Consider the following 17718-nt stretch of genomic DNA (forward strand, 5'->3'; position numbering starts at 1 on the left):
CTTCTCCATACAAGGTGAATAGATATGAAAATTTAAAAAAAACATATGGCCTAAATTTTACCCTCCATGAGCAAGTCTCTATTTTTCAAATTGGGTTATCCCTCTAGATTTTAGAAATTCTTTATTATTTTTAGGTAAACCAAAATGGATATTAAAGTGATTAGCTCTAATTTTCCAAATTTGAAAATGTTATGCCATTTGGTTGTTACTATATACATACATGAACCAGTTTGGAGGGGAAAGATAAATACAAGAAAGTTATTTTAACCCACTGCTAACTGCAGGTAAATAATTCATTTTCTAAATAATGAGATAGTTGACAGACTTCCTCTTGCTGTGGCAATAAGCCCAAGCAGTTTGTGTGTGTGTGTGTGTGTGTGTGTGTGTGTGTGTGTGTGTGTGTGAAAGCATAGCTTTAGTTGCATATTCCTCAAGTTTAACAGTAAGCAACTACAAGAAAAAAAAAATCAAAGACCATTAAAAAACAAACAGGATATTATACATTTTTATTGGAAACAAAAATGATATTGTCATAAATGTATTATAGACTGTGCATTACTATTGTCAGGAAGATGGTTTGTTGCTAATCCATATTCACCTTTCAATCAGCTGATGTTGATGGCCTTCCAGTGGCTGCAGGGAAAATCTGACAAGTGGAAAGAAAAAAAAAAGGTAAGCTAACACTGAGTAAGAGAATTTCAGAAAGAAAGAGAAGAAAAGATTGAAAGGGGGAAAAAAAGAAGAAAGGAGAAGGGAGTGGACCAAATAAAATTAGGCAAAGTTTTAGGAATAAAACAATTTTATAAGTTTTCTGTTAATTCATTTTTTCCAATAACTAATTTTTTAATTGGCAATAATATGCCCTAATATTTTAATTTAAAAGAAAACCTCCCTTCATTAAACTAAAAACAAGGCACCTAATCCCTTGTAAACACGAATATTCAAATTCTAAAATTTTTTTTTTTCCCCAAATTCTAAAATCTTAACAGCTAAAGGGACTACGCTGCTGTTTTGGGAGGCTACTCAGCTGGGAGATGTGTGGCCTTCTGAAGCAAGAGAAAAGCGAGTAAAAAAACAAAAAATATTTTTTTCTTTCAAAGACATTCTAGGATGAAGAAGCATCACTTCCTGAACGGCCTGTTACCAAGGCGAGTAGATGTTAATTTGGTCAGAGAATACCCTAAACAAGTGAATGGAGTGATTCATGCTCTCCCCCTTTCCTGCTATGTACCTTCAAACCTCACCTCCATCACAAATATTTTCTTCAAGTTTTTTTACTTCTGAGTTCTTAAAGCATATTATTATTATTATTTTTAGTATTGCAATCTCCAATAGTCCTTATTTTCACTCAAAATTACAATACAGGGGACTATGGCCAATGCTATGCAGATGGCCAAATAGATAATAAAGACTCAGTTCATGAATAATATCCACTCAGAAAGAGGACAAAAGCAACAGGAAAAAAGAGCCCAAATTGGACAAAATGTGCATGCTATATTTAAAAAAAACACACACGCGATCATTGTCAGAGACCATTAAGGGTGCCCTATAGTTTTAATGAGATACCAGTGGCACCAATTTGATGTGACTGTTTGCTCTTATAGTCAATAAAAAAAGTCATAACTGCCATCAAATTTAAATTTAATTTATTTTCTACACAGCCCTTTCTGTTTTCCTTGGGTTTTTTTTTTCTTTTATAACATTAACACTTTTTTTGTTAAAAAATGTGTGAAAGATTAATTTGTAGAATGAGGGGAGCTGTGGGTGCGCAGCGCAGGACAGATGGCGTGGGTGGGACATGACAGTTTTCGTCTGTGCCATCGTTTTGTTGTTGCTATTGCAAGGGAGCAAAATAAAGCTACTGCTACCGCGAGCATGTCTTTGGGGGCCCCTCAGATAAGGTGTGTTGCTTTTCCCCATGTCTGGCCCTGCTGCTTGGGGTCATGGCCGCCCTCTATCCCATACCCTTATAACAATGCTCAGGAGCATTGTTAATCAGCTTGTGAGCGCTTGGATTTCAACACTGCATTTATATAGCAGTCCACTGGACTTTCGTATACACAGAAGGAAATGTCCTCTTTCTTAGTAAGCTGACTGTTTTGAAATGAATTAATGATCTTTCCTCTCTGAGATCAGGTACTGTAAACCCAAATGCATGAACCTATAGATGCAAAACAGAATGATTTTTTTTTTAAAGGAGGGTATTTTTTGTTTTTTCCATGAGTCAAAAGTTCTACTCACATTCAAGAGGAGGGAGAAAGGGTACTGGTGTGTCTTCAAAGGTTCAATTTTTGCCTTGAAAACAGCCCTAATTTACACATAAGTATTGTGGGAGTTTGCTAGTGTAAAGGTTCTTATTGAAGAATAAAGCAATTACCACGGAAAGTCAGTCATATGGCACACACAGACATTCCGAGAAAACATAAAACTTTGAGAAGGAGAAAAAGGGGAATTCAGGACAGCGTGTGGGAGGGAAGATGCGAGTTCTTTTTATGCACAAAGAGATCCATTAACAATATCTTTATCAGTTTCCTTCTTCCTTGTTAACTGAACCAACTTGTGGTGCCCAGAATATGTGAACGTGATTGCAAGGAGATGATTTGGGGAGGAGGGGAGTAAGTAAGTGAGTGCAGATGAGAATCGTTGCTGGTTAATTCATGGCAAGACAGGATTTGCCTGAAGAAAAACCTCCACAAAACCTATGCCTCAAACTAGCTCTTCTGTCATAGCGAGCCAAGACGGTCCACCAAAGGATGTTAGCGGCCACGGAGTCGAAGATCTAAATCTTCTACAGGCGTGAGGCCGCGTCAGCCTTGGGATCAGTGTGTGCTGGTGGATAGGGTCCTCGGTATTCAGGTCAGTTTATGTGATCGTGTTATTTTCCTGACTAGACTGCAGGCTCTCCCAGAGAAAGAGTGCTCCACCAAGGCAGTGCTCCACAAATGCGCCTTGTTGGCCTACCAGCACTGTGGGATCATGGGGGCAAGGAGGGGCCACGAGGGAGGCAGGTGACACAGTGATTATAGCAGACCGTCTACATTGAACATCAGGCCACCTCTAGCTGTGTCACTGTAACCAAGTTACTTTAACATGTCTGAGCCTTATTCCACCTCTGTAAAAACAGCGTTGGCAATAACAGCACCTACCTTCATTATACCTACCACCCCACACGGTGGGTGGGGAATTAAAGAGGTGGTCCTTTGTAAAGCATTGAGACAGTGCCTTGCAGGTAGTTAACTAGCCCGAGATTCCTAGGAGTCACTTTCTGGACTTTCCCAACGCTGATGCCCAAGAGCAGTCAAAACCCTAAATCTTTGGTATGAAACATTCCTTCTTCTGTTTCATTAGGGGTATTGTGGGCAAATACAGTGTTGGGAGGTCCCTGGGTGGATGGGGAATGAGGAAGAAGGACAGATGCTATCTTACAACCAAGTGTACAGTATTACCTGGGGGGAGGGTGTCACCGATGTCACAGGAAGTAGGGGAAGCTGGTATATGTATTGTGTGCCTGTAAAATGGAGGACAAAGCAAGGCAACATGGTAAAGAAAGGCATCCACCACGTGTCTGATTTCAAGAGAGTTATCTGGTTGATATTTATTTGTTCTACCAGAATTTCTCCACAATTCAACATAGTAGTAGGCATTAGAGCCATGGAGTACAGCAGGTTCTTACCATTCATGCAAACACGTGTACAGACGTAAACAGACTCAGAACAGAGAGTATCTACCCATAGTCAATGCCACGATCACAGTACTAGCCCTGCTGAAATGGAAACAGTTGCTGAGCCTGTTACTTATACTCATCTGTGCATGTGTTACATATTTCTATGCACCCCAAAACACAACCTGTAAAGTACCTCTCTTCTTTCTTTGCTGTCTGATGCAGTTATGTTTATGCTCCAAACACTGGAGAAGAGTGATTCACTGACTCCAGAGGTATTCTGAAGGGCTGAGGCTAGGGTGGAAGTGGTAAACTATGTGCATTACATATTTTTTAAATATAAACAAAAATTTGTCCATGTGTACACAGATGTATGTCTAAAATTGCATTTTGTGTTAGTCAATTTTTCCTTCATAGTAAGAAGTTTATGCTTATTAAATGGAGTAAAGGCTCTGGAAGTCTACCCCCATAGCTGTTCTCCCTTTCCTTTTTAGTAATAAAACTCTCAGTTTTTACTAAGTACATAGATGCCCAAAATAAAAACTACATTTCCCAGCTGCCTTTGCAGCTAGATACATCCACATGTTAAGTTTTGGACAATGAAATATGAATGGAAGCATTTTGTGGCAGTTTACAGGAAGCCCCCTGAAAAAACAGTTAATATGCAGTTTTGACCCCTTTCTTCTTTGTCCCTTTCTACTGTCTGGAATATGAATGTGATGGCTGGAGCTTGGGCTGACATAATGGACCATGAGAATGAGAGCCACACTATAGGGAGTCTGGAGAGGTGAGCTGGAAGAAGCTTCTGAATTCAATGACTTCCTAAAGTAACCGTACCAGCCCAGGACTGCCTACTTCTCGACTCTGTTTCTGTAAGAGAGAAATCCTGTCCATCTTGTTTAAGATCGGGTTATTTCACACACAGCTGAACCGAATTCTAACTGATGCTTTGTATCTACCTTTTTCTAAAGCACAGTGGAAAGTAGGGGGTATGTTGCCACCAAGGTTTGCACCTTTAAATGGAATATGTAAATATAGCAACATAACAAAGGCTATATTTAAACATTAGATTCTAATATACTTACAAAAACACATACTAAATACATGTAAAAATATTAGAGAGAGTAATGCTAGCTGTTGGAACAACCAACCCCCCATCTCAGTGGCTTGGTAAACAAAGGTTTATTTCTGATGTAACAGTCTACTGTGGACTGGTCGGGATGGAGGAGGAACGTGGGAGCCTCTGCTCCTGCAGTTATTCAGAGACGAAGGCTTTTTCTATCCTAGCCATAAAAGACTCTGGCTGTTTTCCATAAATGGCCTCCCAAGTCTTGACAGAATAGAGAGAGAGTGTGCAGGGTCAGACCTGAGAGACCTTTCATGGTCCAGGCCTAGAGTGGCATTTGACACTCCTGCCCACATTCTGTTAGCCAGAACTCAGTCACATGGCCCCAAACTAATGGTAAGAGAGCCTGCGTTCCCAGGAAGAAGAGAAGAAACACTAGCTTTCTCTTACCTAATAAATAAACAGAAAATATAATTTCCAATGTCCCTGTTTCTAACTTCTTTTCTAAAGGCCAAATTAAACAAGGACCCCATGTTCAAGGATAAGCTCATTGTGTGCAAAATATTCTTCTTAGGTCGTTTTGATGTTGAAACATCTGGGACTGAAACATTTGTGATCGTGGGAGATGAGCCCCCCAAAACAGTGTGGCTTCAGTCACAAGCTCTGGCCAACCGCTATCCTCCGATTCCTACGATTGCTCTCTCTCCTCGTTCCAGTGCTTTTCCCGTGATGTCAGGTAATCCTTTAACATTAAGGGAGGATATTAAGAAAAGCTTCCATAGGGCTTTATATTGCTGAGCAAAACAGTTAAAAATGCGTTTAAGGAGTGGTCTGGAAATATACTGCTGGAGACAACGGATCACGGAGGCAGAGAGAGCTCTTTCATTTCCTCTTACACTACGATTGTGTATTTCGTAGGCTTTGTAATTATGTGCTACCTGATATTTGTGCAAAATAAGATCATTTAGGGTATTTTCAATAGAGTTAGACACTCCTCACACGGTTAGATGAATAGGTAGGTAGATAGATAGGTAAGTAGGTAGGTAGATAGGTAGGTAGGTGGGTAGATAGATAGATAGATAGATGATAGATAGATAGATAAATAGGTAGGTAGATAGATAGAGATGGGTGTGTGGGTGGGTGGATAGATAGATGAATAGATAAACTCTATTTTTCCTCTGAAAATCAATCATGATAGTTTTATTGAACCAATGTTTCCCTTGAATTCTGGGCAATTATTAAAGACAACCTATCTGAGGAAACATGATTGGGCTAAAGAATGATAGATTCAAGAGGAATAAAGCCCAAGATTCCATTTCAACTGAATTATTAGTTTGTGGTCTGTGCAAGCTATTGTCCATCACATTTTATCTTGAGACTCCTTTCTTCATCTTCATCAAAAGTTTGCAACCTCAGGGCCGGCCCGGTGGCACAAGTGGTTAAGTGCGTGCGTTCTGCTACGGCGGCCCCAGGTTCGCCGGTTCGGATCCCGGGCACGCACCGAAGCACTGCTTGGCAAGCCATGCTGTGGCAGCGTCCCATATAAAGTAGAGGAGGAGGGGCACGGATGTTAGCCCAGGGCCAGTCTTCCTCAGCAAAAAAAGAGGAGGATTGGCAGATGTTAGCACAAGGCTGATCTCCTCAAAAAAAAAAAAAAAGAAAATCAAAAGTTTGCAACCTCCATTTTCAGAACTGTTCAGAAGACGTGATTACTGTTAACTATTATTTCCTTCCATGGTTTGATTTTGAAGTTCAGCTCTCTTCAAGAGGTTTGAGATATATGACAGGTAGAAGGTAAATTTTTGAGTATTTGTCTATCTCCCAAGTGAAATATAAAGCAAATTTTAATGTTTTGGATTGTCCACTGGAAATAATGAGTGAATTTTAAATTTTTGTATTAACAAAAGAAATCTGAATTATTGATGTTCATATAGAATAAAAGAAAATTGTACAAAAACACTTTAAAACGAGAAAGAATTTAAATTTAAAAATGAAGACTTTCAATTGATTTCTGTATGTTTTGAGGAAGTCCCCATTTAAGACTGTTGGATTAGCATAAGGCGGGCCACATGTTAGGATCACTTGTTACACGTCTGACACATCTGGCACATAGTGCGCGCTCAGATAGTTCTTGAATGGATGGATGTGACTCACTAGGACCCCAGAGGATGGAGAAGAGGAGGGTGAGTACGGAGACAAGTTGGGGTGGTCTTCACTTCAGTGAGAAAGGAGAGGACGCCCCAGGGTGCCTGGTCCTGTGACCCCAGCAGGAAGCACACTTGGACCAATGGGGTCCAGCATCTCTAAAGAGATGTGGTGAGGAGGGTTCCCGACGTGAGTGAAGCAGTCATTCCACCCTCATCTACCATAAGGAAGTCACCAAGCATCTGCCAGAGTTTGTGGTTTAGGGAAGGAGAGATTTTTTGGCTGTCTGACCATGGCTCTGAGGTTTAGGAAAGCCACCAGGAATTCTTCAGCCTTCCAGTGCTTTCTGGTGTGGAGCCAGGACTGGGCTGATCTCTTCCTTCCCTCAAATCTTTCTCCATGTTTGTAGGCTTGGGGGACTGACCACTGGCCTACATCACGAATTTACAACTTCAATGCTCATTAGAATCACCTGGGGGCTTTTCTTGACATACGGTTCCCAGGGTCCCACCTCAGGCTCACTGAATCCAAATCTCCAAGGGGGGGTCTGGACATGGGGTCTGGGGCTGTGTGCCTGAAAAGCCTGCACGTTGAATCTGCTACTTGTCAAAGGTTGAGGAAGTCGGGCTCGCCTCACCTCTGCAGCTGACTGACACTCTGTGCTAATTGGGGCTTTAAAGGCAGTTGTCACAGTCTCTGATCACCAGCTGGACATCAGAGGACTAAATCCATGTCCTTACTCCTCAGTGATTGAGTAGTCACGAGTCAAACGCTTACCCACACTGCAGTCTCGTCCCCACCTGTAGGAGGCAGGGTGTAGTTGGGGCATCTTTATAACGTGCCACTGTATTAAACACTTTCAACTTATCCAACTCCTGACCATTTGGACTGAGTTCCTGTGAACATACGAGCACGAGAAAAAAGAAAGATCGAGTAAGTGCAGACGGACTGTTAACAATTAGAAAACCGTTAACTAACAGCCTGGAGACTCAATACCATTAAAAGAATTAATGCATTTCTTAGCAAAAAAGAGGCTAGAGTATGATGGAATATGATTAATTTCTTTTCATTTAGAAAATCCAGAAAGTAGATTATATCCAGTTAAGAACAATCTGGTCTATAACTAAAGACATTTTCAAACAAGAGGCCAGTCAGAATCAAAATGATGGATGGCAGTTATGAGACTCTCAAATAACTAAAAAATGGGATTATTCCCATCATCGTTTTTCAGGTTCCTTTTATTATTGCCAGTGCTCTTATAAGTTGCAGACAAAAATAAAAAAAGGACTACTTGGGATTAATGTTGTATGTATTTTTTATTTAGCCTGCTGTCTTTTTGAAACACCGATTTCCATCTACTCCGAGTCTTTGATATAGATCAGTTAAACTTGAATGCACAGAGTCTTCTCATCTAGTTTGCCTTATCCTAATAACAAGAATGCTGTGTGCTTTTTTCCCCTTCAATAGTTTATAAATAGTCCATATAAAACTGCCCATTACCTTTTTATACACACTAAGCTCGTTATTGAAAAATTACACCCCCTCAAACCTCCAGGCCTTTCTGCATCTAAATGAAACTCTTTGCACTTAAATGTATATGGCAGGAAAAATCAGCAAATACTAATGTTCAAACCCCAAGGGGGCAGCCTGCACACAGACGAAAATATGACCATGCACGTACACGGTTTTTATTGCATGTCACCAGGCCTAGAAGAGAAAACCTAAGGCGGCATAAAAGATTTCACTCAGAGAAGTAAAAGAACCCAGTATTTGGGTGTATCCAAGCTCATATGTAAACTCAAAAACTTCAGTAGAAATCCTGACATTGTTTCAAACCACAGCATAAGATTAACAGTGCGTGAAGCACAGCACATTTTTCTGAAACTCACATTTACTTAATAATACATGTCACCAACTTTGCAGTCAGATGTCGAGGCAGCAGGCAAAACAAGTTATTTTTAGGAGTCTAGCCAAGGACCATTTGCTCATTCATGAGTGCGTTCTAAGAAGGCCAAAGCCAAAATATTAAGACAGGCCATTTTCTGGGCAGTGGCTGCAGGGCCAAACCACCTCACAAGGGGAGTGCCATCGACCACACAGGAAACTAGATGAGAGACAATGTGTGGTTAATTCCGGCCCATTACTGTTATGAGAAAAACAACCACGAGCATAAATGCTGATGGTGGTCAGAGCATTTTATATTCAAAGAAGGGCTTATGAATTGGTTTGGCTAAAGACTTAGCCAAGGGTCTAACATGCAAAATTCATCTGAAGACTAATTTGCTTCTTAGGAAAGAGATTTAGGTAAAGGGCAAACAATATCAGCGATTATGTCTAAAATTGAAATACAATTTACTCCGTTTCTATTGTTTCCTAACTGCTACCAGAGCGGCAAGACCATAGCTTCCAGTTCTCATCAAGGTGAATTATGGCAAGTCAGAAGCTATTCCAGGCTCATAGAATGCCTTTTTGATGTGATATAACTGGGTCTGTGGGGAAAGAACAGCAGTAAGAAATGCCCCATGAGGTGGAGGATGCAGAATGCCTCATTCGTTCATTTGTTTGCTCAAGAAGGCTCTACTGAACTCTTTCCACAAGGCATGTACATGCCAAGGGTGAGATACCAAGACACACACAACACAGTCCCTGCCTTCTAGGCCCCTTCATTCACACTGTCGTTGACGAATCATCATCATCATCATCATCATCATCATCATCATCATCATCGTGTAAACAAATACTCCACACAACAAACACAGTTCCTTGAGTTTCCCCTAAGAGAAAGGGGCTGAAACACCTCTCTGTCCTTGTCACTGCTGTTCATATTTGGAGAGCGATTCTCATTTCGACGAGTGTGTCAGGAACAGGGTTGCTGGCTGCACTTTCACTGAGGTGGAGCCGAGGGTCTAGTTCTGTCCACTGGGCTGTGGACCCATGAATCTCACAGGCAGAAACTCAGAAGAGGCAACGCTCGACCCTCCAGCCGTCTCCTCCCTCGCCAGGACAGTCAAGGAGGCCTCCTGACTAGATGGCAGAGCCGCAAGAGAAGCCTTGACTGTGGAGTGACAGCGTGTGGACAGACACCTGGGAGGGCCACCCGCCCACAGTGACTTCCTGAGTGAGAAATAGACCTTTGTGGTCAGTCACTGAGCCTTGGGAGCTGTTTTTCCCTGCAGTATAGCATAACTTATCCTGCCTAATACCATTAATAAATGTTTGTTTTGCTTAGGACTTTTAGAGGAGACAAGAAATCATCACCTCTACAGAAATGGAAGGAACTTTACAGATTAATAATAGACTCACCCAGTGCAGATGAATCTCCCACAGGAAAAAAGTCAACTTCTCCCCCTGTGTTTTTTCCTCTCAGTGAACTCCAGCCTCACCGACACTTCCTAGGGTGCTAGGTGTCGTAGCTGCTGCGTCCCTCATGCCTGGCTTCTTGGGGCACCTGGATGCCTCCAGATAGTCTGGCCTCAGTGTGTCCATCTCTCTTTTCTTCTAGTTTAGTGGAGGCAATAATGGGATTTACCAAGCACAATCTTATTACTGAGAAATGAAGATAAAGTAAGTACAAATGTATAGAAATAGATGGATTTGCTGAGTTTAGATTTCTAATCAAAGTATATTTGATCCTCCTCTTCCAAAACATTGGCAGGATATTTTTTTGATCCTTGTATCCTGAATTCGTTTAGTTCAGGCGTGCCTAAAAGGGGAGATCTGAAACACCTCACGTCTTGGCCAGATGCCAGCTTTGTTTATTCATCCAAAATTATGACAACATATAAAACACACTCCTTTCTACGCAACAATCATATTCCTTATGAACAATATGCCTCTTCAAGAGCAATATCTCATTAATAATTAATTTGTGATTTTAAAGGACTTTGTATGTTCAAACTAATAACTATAGTATTGTGAACAATAATAGTCATCACCATATTTTAAGCCTATTCATGCACAGAAGAGAGTAAGGAAGTTCTTTATAATGTAAATTATTCCTAAGCTCCAGATATTCGGTTTACCCTTATAAACATCACTTAATTTCAAATTCTTCTATTAAAATATATAATTGTTGGGGCAACAAGCTCCATATTTAATTGCCAATTCTTTCAAAATAAAACTATATTGAATCTTTCTTTGAGTGAGAGAAAAGTGACCACAGATGGAAAGTTAACACTTTCATGGTAAGATTTAACTCCCTGGAAGAAGAGAGTAATTTATTTCTTACTGAAAAAAAATTAAGTGCCTTTCTTCTTATGTATGCTATGTTTTAACCTACTATAAACCCAGTGTTTAATACAGGGTGTGGTATCATGGCTAAGAGCACAGACTCTAAAGTTAGACTTGTGGGTTTTAATGCCACTTAATTAGCTGTGTGACCTTGACCAAGTTCTATAACCCTCCTGGGCCTCATCTTACCTGTAAAATGAAGACTATAATTGTCGCTACCTTGAAGCAGTACCTGACATAGTACATGCAATTAAAGTGTTTGTTGAATAAAAATGAATTCATAAACTAGCTGTGAAGTAGGAAAATGGTGAAAAATACCAAACCTTGATTCTCCATAATACTCCAAAGGTGAATGCAGAAAAGTTTCCTGTCCCAACCCCCATAATAGCCACCGAAAAGCAGTGGCCATTTGGGGAACTCAAATTCAGAGGACTCTCAGACTTGGGGTAATTACACAGTGGTGAACTGTTCCCTCAAATATGCCAAGTTGGACTAAAGATTTCCTAGGGCGAGCGTGGTCTACTGGAGCATGCTGGTAGCATGCCCAGCATGGATGCCCTCTGAGGCCTGGCTTTGAGAGTGCAAGTCCACACTCACACATCTGCAGTTACCAAATCCAGGAAGTTCTGAACCAAAGGTTGTTCGTTTGCTATTAATAAGTGAAGAGCAAGCTCACTTGGCATCAGAAGTTGTCCCGATGGAGATAAGGCTATTTGGAGTCTGTATTTATCCCTCTTGGTGTGGAGAGCTCAGTGTGAACATCCCTTCACACGTTTCACTACACAACCAATAACACATTTGTTCATGGTGCTTCCTCAGACCTCACTGGTGTGTTATGTAATTTATGCACCATGTTACCTTCCTATAACCTGAAAAATCCTGAATTCTGTATCCCATCTGGCCCCAAGGACTTCAGATAAGGGATTATGGACCTGTACCTTCTTACGTGGGATGCTTTCTGTTTGGAAACGAGGAGTGACGGACGACTCTGTGCTGTCTCCAGTGTTGAGATGTGAGCCCCACTGAACCTCTTCTCTTACCTCCTCAAGGCCAGAAGGTGGGAAAAGAATGGAGCCTCCGATGAGAGGGAGAGAGTCTTTGACAAAATATCAGAATCGGTCTGTGAAGTCTTTTCTCCTAGGAACCGCTGCTGGGAGGTCTGCTGTAAAGATTTACAAGGGGCAGCTGGCTGGGGACCAGGACACAGAAAGCATGGACAATCAAAGCCAGGAGGCTCAGCAGCAACCATATTGCCTCCTCGGTGAGCCGTGGGCTGTGAGTTAGCCGGAAGGAGTAAAAGCGTCATTCCAAGGAAGAGAATATTGGCTAGACACGGACCACACGGAGGTCTAAGGGAAAGACTCAGCTGCCATCCAAACCATGCTATGTTTGCATCTGATCCCTAAATTCTCCAATCTCATCCACCTTGCTTACTTGGAACATCCCAGAAGGCAACCAAGTAGTTAAAGTGATGAGCAGCCCATTCCTCCCGCTCTTCATGGGGATTTGCATCCTGTCATCGCTGATCATTTTTAGGGGTTGGACCAGATGGCCTCTAAGCTTTTCACCTATAAACCTACAATCCCTACAAGACTACGTAACCCAGGTGACCCCAGGGGCTCTGCTACCTCCTGAAATCTAGATGGTTATGACTCAGAGCCCAAATCCACACCCTGCAGAAGTCAAAATCCCTCCCCAAGGCATCTATGAATTCCTGGTGGAGAAGGCCTGTCTTTCTCGTGATAACCTCTTCCCACATGTGCTGTCTCCGCCCTGGACCAGTGAGTGACCCCCATGTGAAACTTAACTCCTACTCACAGAAAACACACTCACATAGAGAAAATTAAGTATGCAGTAGACCTCTGTAAAGATCTGGAGGGAGGCAAGAGGGATGTTTACATTGGTGCAGTTCAAACAAGTTCAAGCTCAAACTGAATGTTAGACCCCATTGTGCATTAAAAATAAAACCATCCATCCCATGATAGGGACATATTTAGCTGATCCTCTTCATCTTACTAAGGACTCTAACACAGCACTATCCAACAGAAAAATAATTCACATACACAATTCAATATTTTCTTGCGGCCACGTTTAAAAATTAGTTTATTAATTTTAACATATTTTACTTAACCCAATATTGTTGTTGGGAATACTAGAATTTCAACATGTAATCAATATAAAAAAGTGTTAATGAGATCTTTTACTTTCTTTTTTTCATAAAGTCTTCCAACACAGTGTATATTTTACACTTAGGGCACATTTCAGTTCGGACTTGCTACATTTCAAGTGCTCAGTGACCAGGCGTGGCTGTGGCTGCCTTATTGGGCTGAGCAGGGCTAGCCTGGTCTCCCCTCCACCCCCACCTCTCTTCCTGTGACCTTCCTCACGCCTCCCCAAACAGTCCCAGGGAACTCTCAATTCCTCTCAATTATACGGAAACCTTCCCCAGTTTCTGCTCCTATATCCGGGGCCTATTTCTGCTTAGCCAACTTCTATTTTGAAAGAGCCACTTTCCTTAGAAGTAAGTTGGGCATCTAACAGCAATTTAGTTTCTCCTCTTACATTAGAAACTATTATCATCATCACGATGTGACAGATAGGGAAACTTAAATCCCAAAGTCAAAGATTTATCACAGACGCACGGTAAGACCATGGCAGCCCAGATGAGCCCACAACTCCTGAAGGGTTGTTTTCAGCTCCGAAAGCTGGAAGCACAAGGCTCAGAGCCAGGGACTGGCTGACTTGTTCTCCCAATTCTCCCTCTGGGCCCATCATTAGCCTCTGTCGGTCCTCCAAAGTCTTGGCCTTAGTGGGCCCTCTGATCTCTTCTCTCCCTACACCCTCTCTAGTGATTCAATCTTCACTCCAGCCTTCAGCCTGGATCCCCAGCTGCCTGCTGGCGTTCGCCTTCCCCTCCCAGTCCGGCCCCCCTCACCTTGGACAGTTCACACGCCAGCTTCTCAGAGGCCACTCTCTCTATTAACCCCGAACACGGGTCCCCTTTTGTCTTGGAGCTCTGGACCACATCCAGCCAGTCACCACACCCTCCTGACAACCAGTTTAAAAGTGTAATTTCAAGACTTTTAATCAGAAGTTGAATGTTACAAGATAATTTTATTAAGTTTGTAAACACTGTTCGAATGTCTGATAGAACTTGAGAGTCACAGCTCTCAAGTTGGGAGTTTATAACTCTCAATTTACTAGATTTATAAAACTTTAAAGTTGTTGGAAAGTTTTGCTTGTCAGAGTCATTAACTTGCCAGATCAGGCATTTGAAGTTGCTTAGAAAGGAAATTCAGTGTATTAAATTTATCACTGCAGTTTAAAATGCTTAAGGGAAATTAGTAATTGATGTAAATGGCACTAATAGTTTAAGGGGAATTTGGTCCTTTCAACTTGAGTAGATCAAAAACTAATCAAAGGTGTTTCCTCTTATGTTATATAAAATATGTTAAATTTATAAGTAGAATAACTTGATTTGTAACATAAACTTAAAAGCTTTAGGACACTGGGCTTTTAAATGTGTAATTTTAGTAAACTGGTTTTATTTAAAACCCCCAGGTCTGTTGTGTTTCTTGTAGGAGGTGGGCATCTTCTCAACACTGTAAGCGTCAATGAAGGTGCCCTATTGGGCCTCTACGCAGCCCTCTACAGTTTTTCAAAGAAGGCCACAGTCAGGAAGTTTCCACTGTGAATGACTACGGCTTGGGGAGGCCACAGGAAGGCAAGGAGAGGGGCCAGTGGGGCAGGCAGGAAGAGTGGGGCAGAGCAAAGTTGTCTACCCAACCCCCTCAACCTTGAGGGGCGGAAGTCCAGATAACAGAAAGAGGCTTTTATCCGAAGGGCCCTTTCTCCACATGCTTAGGCTTGGGGTTGTCCTCAGAGCTCTCTTGTGGGTACCTTCTCATTGGCTATCAAGGGCACCCGTTAGCTCCAATTGCACCGCTGTGGCAGCCAAAGCTCCTTGAGGTTCAGTGACTGCTGTCTTAGTCCGTTCAGGCTACTATAACAAAAATACCAGAGCCTGGTGGCTTAAACAACAAACATCTATTTTTCACAGTTCTGGAGACTGGAAAGTCCAAGATCATGGCACAGGCAGAATTGGTGTCAGGTGAAAGCCTGCTTCCTGGTTCATAGATAGCCATCTTCTCACTGTGTCCTCACATGGCAGAAAGGGTGAGGGATCTCTCTGGGGTCCCTTTTATAAGAAGGGCATTAATCCCACCCCTGAGGGCTCCACCCTCGTGACCTAATCACCTCCCAAAGGTCTCACCTCCTGAAACCATCACATTGGGGGTTAGGTTTCAACCTATGAATTTTAGGGGGACACAAACGTTCAGTCTATAGCACACACTTGAGTCCCAGGACCACAGGCAGCAGAACCTGAGCTGAGATCTGTGCCTGCCGGTTCCTGATTCTAATGTTGTCACCAGCACACTCCACTGTCTCTGGAAATCAAGCACACACTTGCATGGAGAAGCAGAGGGGTCCTATCTAGACAGCTGGACAAACCCATAAGCATATGTTACATGGATATCTTGAGATAAGGCCTGAAAATACTTGTCATGGCTTTAGTGCTTCTATTCAGTGAATATGACTATTGTCTCTCTCAGTGGATTCCATTTTAATGACACAGCACTGTCCCCAGCAGGAGACTGTCTGGTGACTGCCAGTAGGGCCAACAGTATTTAAATCACATTAGACATCGTAGACACTCCAAGATGGAAGGAGAATTCCCTAATTAAAGTTCTGTTAGATGGTTGTCTTAACCATTATTAATTTTTATCAAAGCACTGCTTCTTTATAGTGATTCAGCGCTGCCACCTTCACAGATGAAAATGTGCTTTTGAGGAAATGGGGGCACAGACCAGAGTAAAGGATGTTTCACAGATGTTTAATTGAATCAAGAAAATAGAGTAATGAAACAGTTACTCCATTCATATTTTTGTTTGTTTCAAACCAATTATAATTAGGAAACAAAAAAGAAGATTAATAAATCAGACCCATTATCAGTTGTCATTTTAGTTATCAAGCCGTATGTCCATCATGCCTTTTTGATAATAGCCAAACAAAAGAATTGGAACAAAAATGAAGACTTATCATGGCACTGGGAAAAACAGTTTTTCCTCCCCCATAGAGCTAACCTTTGTCACTTATCTGAGTGATAAAAACAATAACATTTATGTAGAGTTGTTAGATTTAGCAAATAAAATATAGGACACAGTTAAATTTGAATTTCAGATAAAAAATAAATTTTTAGTATAAGTATATTCCAAATATTGCATGGGACATAAGGCAAAATTGAGGACATACTTAAACTAAAAAATTATTATTAAAAACTTTTCATTGTTTCTGTTACATTCAAATTTGACTGGGTGTCTTGTATTTTATCTGATGATCCTAGTTGTATGGTCATTGTGCTAATGTACGCCTAATATATATTTTTTGAATTAGTGTTAATAGAAAAAAATAACAAATGTGTAACACAGGTACAGTTCTCTTTAGCCACTATTTCACAGTTGGATAAAGAAGTCTTCTCTAACCTTACAGAGTTTCCATCCTAGAGAAATGGGGTATGGAGGAGCTTGCCCAGGGTCACCTTGTTATGCAGTGGGGTGAGGGTCCAGACCCAGATCTATGGAAGTCCAAAGCCTGCTCTTCACCACCTCTCAGACATCAAGTTAATAATGCAGGAAACCATTGCTTTTTTTTCATTCTGGTGAAATAGACATAACATAAAATTTACCATCTTAAATACTTTCAAGTGTACAGTTTGGTAGTGTTGAGTACATTCACATTGTTGTGCAACCATCTGCAGAACTCTTTTCATGTTGTAAAACTAAAACTCTATACCTATTAAACAACTCCCCAATTCCCCTCACCCAGCCCCTGGCAACTCCATTCTACTTTCTGTCTTTATGAATTTGACTATTCTAGGTCCCTCACATAAGTGGAATCATACAGTATTTCTCTTTTGACTGGCTTATTTTACTTAGCATAATGTCCCTAAAGTTCATCCATGTTGTAGCATGTGTCAGAATTTCCTCCTTTTTAAGGCTGTATAATACCCCATTGTATGGGTGGACCGCATTTTGTTCATCTATTCCTCTGTCGATGGATGCTTGGGGTGCTCCCCCCTTTTGCCTATTGTGAATAATACTGCTATGAACGTGAGTGTATAAAAATCTGTGTGAGTCCCTGCTTTCCATTCTTTTGGGATTATACCCAAAGTGAAATTGCTGAATCATATGGTAACTCTATTTTAATTTTTTAAGGAACTGCCATAGTGTTTTCCACAGCCGCTGCACCATTTTACATTCCGCCCAACGTTGCACAAGGGTTCCAATTTCTTCACGTCCTCACCATCACTTGTTATTTTCTGTTTTTTTGTCTTTTATACTACTCATCATAATGGATGCAAGGAACCATTGTTTTTTTTGTCTCCATGATAAAATCAAATAAAAACCATTGTAGTTTGATTTTTTAAAACTAATTTAACTATTTGTTGTGTTGCAATCTGCAGAGACTATTTTACTGAGTTATTTATTTTATTTTCTACTATAATGAACACTAACATGAGTTATTATTAATAATAATGACCAATATGCACCTAGCA

Source organism: Diceros bicornis, chromosome 38 (assembly GCF_020826845.1).
Source record: "Diceros bicornis minor isolate mBicDic1 chromosome 38, mDicBic1.mat.cur, whole genome shotgun sequence".
Taxonomy (NCBI): domain Eukaryota; kingdom Metazoa; phylum Chordata; class Mammalia; order Perissodactyla; family Rhinocerotidae; genus Diceros; species Diceros bicornis.